Source organism: Microcebus murinus, chromosome 1 (genome assembly GCF_040939455.1).
Source record: "Microcebus murinus isolate Inina chromosome 1, M.murinus_Inina_mat1.0, whole genome shotgun sequence".
NCBI lineage: Eukaryota > Metazoa > Chordata > Mammalia > Primates > Cheirogaleidae > Microcebus > Microcebus murinus.
Genome location: NC_134104.1, coordinates 125901521 through 125909692, shown reverse-complemented (window position 1 = coordinate 125909692; position 8172 = coordinate 125901521).

Genomic DNA, 8172 nt, shown 5'->3' with positions numbered 1-8172 from the left:
GGCAGATTTAAGGAAGTTTATAACCTCTCCCTCCTAGAAGACACATCTTCTGCAATAAATCCTTTCCTCCCTGACAATCCTCGTCGTCTCAGTAATTGGCTTTCTGTGTGGTGGGCAACAGTGAACCCCCCTTGTGGGTTTGTTAGCACTCTCAGGCTCTGGCTCTAGGGAATTCAACCTCAGCTGATATTGTCTCTTCTGGAAGACTTTCTCTGAATACTTCCTACCCAAACTAAATTGGGGTCCCTCTCTTGTCCACACACCTCTGACACAGAGCTTCTCACTAAATATTGGAGTCACTGATTTACTTGTCAGTGTCCCTGACCAGTCTATGTGAGAACAGGAACCTTGACCCGCTGGTCTTTTCCTCCCCAGCACTCAGGACCTATAGCTGGTGCTCAGTAAAAGTTTGATGAATTGCATTTGTGTGGAACTTTTTGAAGAGACAAGTTCATGAAATATACAGAGGTGAGTGGGCAAGCCTTATGTTGGCTGCCCATATTGAAAGAGGGTTCAGGAAAAGTCACAGAGATAGTTACCGAAATAGGATATGGGCCCTAGAATGTTGGTTAGCACCACTGAAAATGGAATATAACCTGGGATTTTGGTCAATGAATGATTATCAAGTCAGCTGCTTAACAAGGTACAATGGAAGATTTTTTTTTTAAAGATATGATACGTGGACTGTTTCTTTAAACAACTTAAAATCCAGTTTGGGAAAGATAGACCCCTAGACTTTCACAGATACCAGGAAACAGGGAGTACTGATTTTCCTGATGACTACATTTTACAGTGAAATGCCTGATTATAAATACATAAAGAGCCATAACAAAGAGATCATGAGCCAACTTCCAGCCACAGAACAGAATGGAAAGAAATAGGGTTAAACTGTGGTGAGAAATTTGGGAAAATATTTTAATCAACTTTCTGACTGTCAGGGCAGTGGAAGTGTCATCAGCACTGACAAAGACTCTACCCTTGACCACACTTGGGTCTGGCTCCCTGAGCCCTCTTCTCAAGTAGGCCTCAGCCGTGGCTGGTGAGAATGCAGACTGAGCACAAATTATTCTGTCCACCTGCAACACTAAGAGACTGAAAAAACACTAACATAGTTTCTAACAGCTCAAGGCCACACCCCTAGGATGACAACCCTAGTTTTCAATTTCTGTCTGAGCAAGCTCAGTGCTGTCAAAAGAATATACTGTTTGTTCCAAAACCTGACTGTAGCCCCTGACCTCTTTTTTCTTAGCAGCATTTGCTTTGAGCAACCTGCCATTGTAAATCCTTCCTGTTCCCCTTTGTGATGTATCTTCTGCAACTCAGAAATGTCTTTCTCAAGGAACTCAGAGCCATCATTTTGAAATGTAGTCATCAGGAAAAACAGTGCTCTCATCTCCCTGTTTCCTGATCTCTGCGAAGACCTAGGACCCAACTTCATTGCGCATCAGTTAGCGAACACAGGGGCCAATCACACTGACCATCCCCCTTAATGTCCTTCAGTACTTTTTCTTTGGCACACCTCAGCTTTTAAAAAGCTCCTCATCATTTGTCTCAATAGAGTTGAGCTCAAGTTTTGTTTTGTTTTGTTCTGAGACAGTCTCACTCTTTTGCCTGGGCTAGAGTGCAGTGGCATCAGCCTAGCTCACAGCAGGCTCAAATTCCTGGGCTCAAGTGATCCTCCTGCCTCAGCCTCCCTGGTAGCTGGGACTACAGGCATGCGCCACCATATCCAGCTAATCTTTCTATTTTTAGTAGACATGAGGTCTCACTCTTGCTCAGGCTGGTCTCGAACTCCTGAGCTCATGCAATCCCCGCCTCAGCCTCCCAGAGTACTAGGATTACAGGCATATGAGCTCAAGTTTCATTGCGATCTCCCCTCTACTGCAGTGGCACTGAATAAAATCTGTCTTGCAGCCTTTGACTGGTGTCTGGCTTTGCTTCTCTCTGTCAGCACCCAAGGGGAGCTGTGACTTCATCATTAGTAAAAAGCTTTGAGGAGAAGAGCGACGAAGTTCTACCTCAGAGGGTCCCTGTTTTGTCCTGAGACAAAGCAAGAGGGGGACAAAATGGACAGGTGACCCCTTCAAGGCCACCAGGTCATTGGTAAAATATCCCTTAAGGAGCTCCGTGAGTACAAGGAAAGAGACCAGGCGATGAATTAAGTCCCCAGAGTGAATAGGGAAGTGCTTCTGTAATAAATAAGAACAAACCTGTTCCTGACTCTCTTTCTCCCTGCTGAGCAACTTTAGGCAGATCACGGAAGCTCTTCTGAGGCTCCGTGTCCCCATTCTGTAAAAAGAAGGGATTACGCCAGTCGATGTTCAGGTTCTCATCCAGCTCCGACATATTGTGACTTCTAAGGCCCCCAAATTTCTGAATTAACTGGAAAGCCCCTCCTGCGAATCACCTTTGATGGTTATGTTGAAATCCCTGTCATCCGTGCGTTAAGATGGACGAGGAGCGCGCCACCATGTGCCAAGAAAGAGCTCTCATCCCTCTTCCAGGGCCATATGCGGCCAGGATCCCCGGGGAAAGCAAGAGCACATATGGTTGCCAACGACTCTAACTTTGTGACTCAGAATTTGCCATCTGCTAAACAGCTTTTAATTGAGGCTCCAAGAGGCAGAAGCTGGCTGGAAAAATCTTGTAAGTTGATCCAATAGGATTATCTTCCCTAAAAGAGGTTTCTCTATGTTTAATTAGTTGGAAGCCATTTTGTCACAGACAGATTATTTGGATGTCACTCCTTTTGGTGTCCTGCTTCCACCCCACCCTCGTGTTTGAGCACCACAGATTCTTTATTTAGCACCAACCCCTGATGGTTTTTTTTATTCCTGGAGGCTACACTGCCCATCCTCTGAGGCATCTGGTGTTACCAAAGCCTTTTCTACACCACTCAGGATACAGGTGAGTTAGTCAACCTGGATGGAGAAGCCAAGTATAACCAGTTCTCAATTTTTGTTGTCTGAGTCAGTTACCACACACTCAAGAACCACATTAACCAAGACTCAGCAGGCAGGCGTGACACTGGAAGGCAGCAGTGACCAAAGCAAAACCCAGGCATTCCGGGGGTAGAGTATTAACCCTTTGCTCTCAGGGATAGAATGGACTTTCTCTGGCCTGCACCAGCTCCACTTGGTGCAGGCAGGAGGTGAGAAGGAATAAGTACCCAGAGTACGGAGCTTCCTCCAATCCGGGATTTGGACCACTGCAATCCCTTGTCTTTCCTCAGGAGGTACAATATGAGATTCTGGTGCAGCCAAAAATGGGTGCAGCCAGGAAGGGGAAACTCCATGTTGGAACCAGAGCCAGATGTGGCTTTGCAGCACATGAAGATACTTTTCAAAGTGCTTCCAGGTTTGAAACTGGGTAAAATACTCAATATAAATTCACAAATAGGTAACACTATCTTCATTTTAACCTTTTTATCATATAAAATTTCAAAACATACAAAAGTGGAAAGAACAGTTAATGAATCCTCATATACCCATCACCCAGTTTCAACAATGATCAACTCAAGGCCAATCTTGTTTCACCTGTACTCTCAGCAGTCCCCTGCCCTAGTGCCCCATATTATGTCCTCACATTTTATAGATGAGGCTCGAGTAAATGAGAAAGAATGAATTGAGTCAGTTATTCTCAATGGAGGAGGGCATGGCAGGGGAAGGGGGTTGGAGGAAGTATATCACATTCTTTGGGGGTAAGGTGTGCATTTGGGAAAATGCAAGGCCAATAATGCACTGTTAAATAATTTTCTATAATAAAAACAAGAAACATGAACAAATAATACTTATTGTTTTCATAATGAAAATTATAGAAGGCAAAGCTGGACAAAAGCTTTCCCAAAGCAGAAGGTGGGGGATTAAATAAAAACTCTTAGACTGTGAGATTTTTATGTTTATCAGAAAGAGACCATGGGTTGGAATAGTTTATAAAATACAGGATTAGAATATGCCCAAGATCCCTTTCCTCTTTTACACTCCAAGGTCACACCTAACCCTAACTCTGGGATTTGGAGGCCATGACTATTTCCCTTTATAGCCACTGGTCCAGTTCTGTGTAACCAGGAGGTTCCAACAAATGCCTTGGAGAAGTGGCCTTCCTTGTAGTTGTGGTTAAAATATGAACTAATGGGAGACCTATTATGAGTAAATTGCTCATAAATATCTTAGACATGGCATTTCCAAATTGGAAAAAGACCTTGAACAAACCCCATAATTCTCAAACTCTGTTCCTTGGAACCTTATGGCTACATGAAGGGTTTGGCAAGGATCGGCATGTCCCAGTCACCTTTGGAAGGATTAAACTTCCTGAGGAAACCATTTATTGAGTTCATTTTATTTTGGGGTTTTGCTATAAATTTTCAGTAGAATTTTTTTAAAGACTTCTGCTGCTGAAAATTCAGTGACAATAGTGTCCTCCCACAGGGGAGGAGCTGAAAGTGCAGAGAGAAGCTGTGACTTGCCCAAGTTCACACAACAGTTTAGTGGAATTGTCAGGTCCCGAGCCTGACTCCAAATCCTGAGATCTATGGACAGTTGAGCCGACTGTTGGATTGGGAGCCACAAGAAGTGCCCAGTGTAAGAAGAAAAAAAACCCTTTGGAATGAAAAGGCCGTCCACACAAGTTCTCCTGCTCCCCCACCCCAGGTTGGGCTCAGCAAGAAACCTTCCAGCGGTTTGTTCTGTGAAGATTCCAGTGAGCGAGAGGCACTGTGGTGCAGGAAAATGTCCCGAAGCATCAGTGGCTTCTGGGCTGCCAGCCAAGGGACCCCTGGTGCGCTGTGCCACCCAGCTCCAGCCAGCGGCTTTCCTTCACTGAACAGTCCTCTCTTGCTCAACTAACTCCCCAGAAGGGAGACTGTGGACACACCGCACCACAGAAGAACAGTAGAGGAACTTTGGGCTGGGTGTTTGGGAGGATTCTTGCAGAGGAAGCCATTGCTCAGGGACCTGGTGGCGTAAGCAGAGTGCAGGCTGTGGACTTCTCCTCTGGCGGCCTTCATAGCGTCCCAGTTGCTTAGCCAAGTCCATGTCAGAGGTTGCACATGAGTGGTCAGTAGGCTGACTACTATCTCCAAATATGTCTTGTTTAGCTTCAGTGATGTTTAAATATTTTTTAAGTTGCCAAGTTATTAAAAATGGGACATTTCACATTAGAGACTTCAGATTTCTGATGTGTCTTGAGAAAAAAGGAAGAAACAAAGATCTGGCAACACTGGGCAACATTGGCAAGATGTTTTTGTCCCAGTCAGCTGAAGGCTGGAGCTTTAAACTGGGCATAACATTGTGTCCTTTTTTTTAGTCCCCACCACTCCCTATCGCCTCACACCAGCCTACTTCTCTTGCTCAGTTTACTCCCTGGACCCTGCAGCAATCTGGATTGGTGATCTAATAACCCCTGGCTAGAACATCAAGCGATGATGCTCATATATTAGCCTCAAAACCCTCTGTGGTTCTTCCCGAGGCTCCATCACAGAGATCCTCATTCCTGCGCATAAACGAGGCTCAAGATTTGCATTTTTTTGTTTAAGACAGAGTCTCACTGTGTTTCCCGGGCTAGAGAGCCTGGCGTCAGACTAGCTCACAGCAAACCTCAAACTCTTGGGCTCCAGTGATCCTCTTGCCTCAGCCTCCCAAGTAGCTGGGACTACAGGCATGTGCCACCATGCCTGCCTAATTTTTTTCTATTTTTTAGTTGTTTGGCTAATTTCTTTCTATTTATACTAGAGGTGGGGTCTCGCTCTTGCTCAGGCTGGTTTCGAACTCCTGACCTCAAGCAATCCTCCCGCCTCGGCCTCCCAGAGTGCTAGGGTTACAGGTGTGAGCCACCACACCGGCCCAGGATTTGCATTCTTAAACCAGCCACCCAGGGGGTTGTGAGGAGGGTGGTTTCATGACCACTGTCTAAGAAAAGCTACCCTAGAATCAAGGTCCTCAATACTGGAGACATTTGAATCACTGAGGTACAATTTAAAAAGTATACTAGTACTTAGCTTTTATCCCAAACCAATTAAGTCAGACAATGCTAAAGGCAAGGCCTAGCATGGTTATTACTTATTCATTTATTTTGAAAAATTCCAAATCTACAGAAAATTTGAAGGAATCCTATGAACCTCTTATCTACATTTACCATCTATTAACGCCTTGCTGCACCCACTCCTTCGCTCTAATGACACCCACACAGATGCGCACACACGTTTCCCTGTAGCCAAACCATTCAAAAGTAGGCTGCTGGTATTCGACATTTAACCCCTCAACATTTCAGCACACCTCCCGTAAGAACAGCGGTGCTCTCTTACACACCCGCACAGCATTGTCAAGCCTGGAGGAAATCACTATTTCCTCGTGACTATTTCCAGCAGGAACCTCGCATGGATGATTTCGTGTGATGTTGTGTACCTCCTGTTGCATCAGACTGGGAGGCAAAACATGCAGAGGTTCACAAACTTCAGCACACACTTGGAGGGATTGCTGAAACCCAGCCTGCTGGGCCCCACCCCAGCTTCTGGTGCGGGAGGCGAGGGGTGAGGCCTGAGATTTGCATCTCCCCCAAGTTCCTGGTGGAAGCTGAAGCTGTGGGCCCGGGGACCACACTCGGAGAGTCACCCTCAGGGTGGCAGGCCATCCCTCCGTTGGCAACAGGTATTGGTATTTTTGAAGGCTCCACCAGGCGACTGTAACTGCAGCCAGCATGAAGCACCACTGCTAGCATGGCCCCCGGTGCTCAGATACTGTCCCCCAGCCGGCTGCGCCAGCATCCCGCAGGACCCTGCGAGAAGCGTGGAATCTCGGGCCCCACTGCAGACCTACCAACCCAGAATCTGCACCTAATAGAATCTGCAGGTGGCCCGTGCACACGGTCAAGATTGAGAAGCACCTCTCTAGAGCACCTAGGGGCTTCTCCTACCTCTAACTGGGGCTTTTGCTGGACTGGTCCTCCCAGGACGCCCCCGGCCGCTGGTGGCTCTGTAACCGTGGCGCCAGCATGGGTGAGTTGGTGGCTGGGCATCTGTAGGAACAGCGAGCCGGAGCTTGCTTCCCGAACACCATGGAAACCTTTGACCCAGGTACAGTCTGGTGGTGATGGGCGTGGGGGTGGGGGTGGGGCTGGGGGTGGGGGTTGGGGGGCTGCTTCCGCTTTAAGGCCACAGCCCCAACCCTGGAGCAAGCAGAATAAAAATGTAGCCTGCAAGATTCACTCTGGGCCCACTCTCCTGTCCCCACTTTACCCTTCTAAGGTCTTTTTAAGAAACCTCTTGCTTCAGTCCTATCTCCAGTTTTAGTGCCTTATTTTATTTATTTATTTTTTTTACTGCCCACCTTAGTGCCTTATTTTAACTGTTCCTCACTCGTGGCTTTGCTTTGTCTTGATATTTCTGAATGAGTGGCATCTCACTAAATCCTGAGGATATAAAGGGGACTAAAATGAATCCTCGCTCTCAGGGAGCCTGGTTCCCTGTTTCCTGACTGGCCACTCGCCTGGCATCATAACTTCCCCATCTCAGCCTCAGTGTCCCCATGGGGCAGCCTATCCTTCCCACCCACGCCTTGGCTCTGGACCTACAGGGATGGGTGGGACATAGAGCTCTTCTGGCCTCTTCTTTCTCTTCCTGGTTTAGCCCTGACTTTCGGGGGCTGAAGCTATTATAGGCCATCTACGAGGTATCATTGAGCAGTTAATGAGGAAATTTTACAGGGGACCACCAACTGTGCCTTAAGCCTTGGGTTTCATGGCAGAGGGGACAGATGTGGTTCCTGGCCTTAGATTGCCTTCAACGTGGAGGGGATGGGGGGCACTTATAGAAAAGAATTCCATATTCTTAATTAAAAAGAATTAATACCAGGAAGAATGTATTTGGAGACATGTCATATTTCAGATTGGGGAGGAATTCTTCCCAGTAAGGGATTAAGGCAGGCTTCATGGAGGAGGTGACACTTGGGAAGAGGAAGCTGACATCTTCAGAGTCAGATAAAATAATCAGGTGGCTTGGATTTGCTTTGAGACGGGACCAGGAGTTGCTCCGACTTGGACCGTGTGTACTGTGACGCCACCTCCACAACCTGGCACCAAGGAGAAGACACTATATTTGCTCTTAAAGTGTTTTACAAGCCTGGGAAATGGGGCTTGGATTGCCAAGGGCTCTAACTGAGTCAGTGCTGTGGTGGAAAC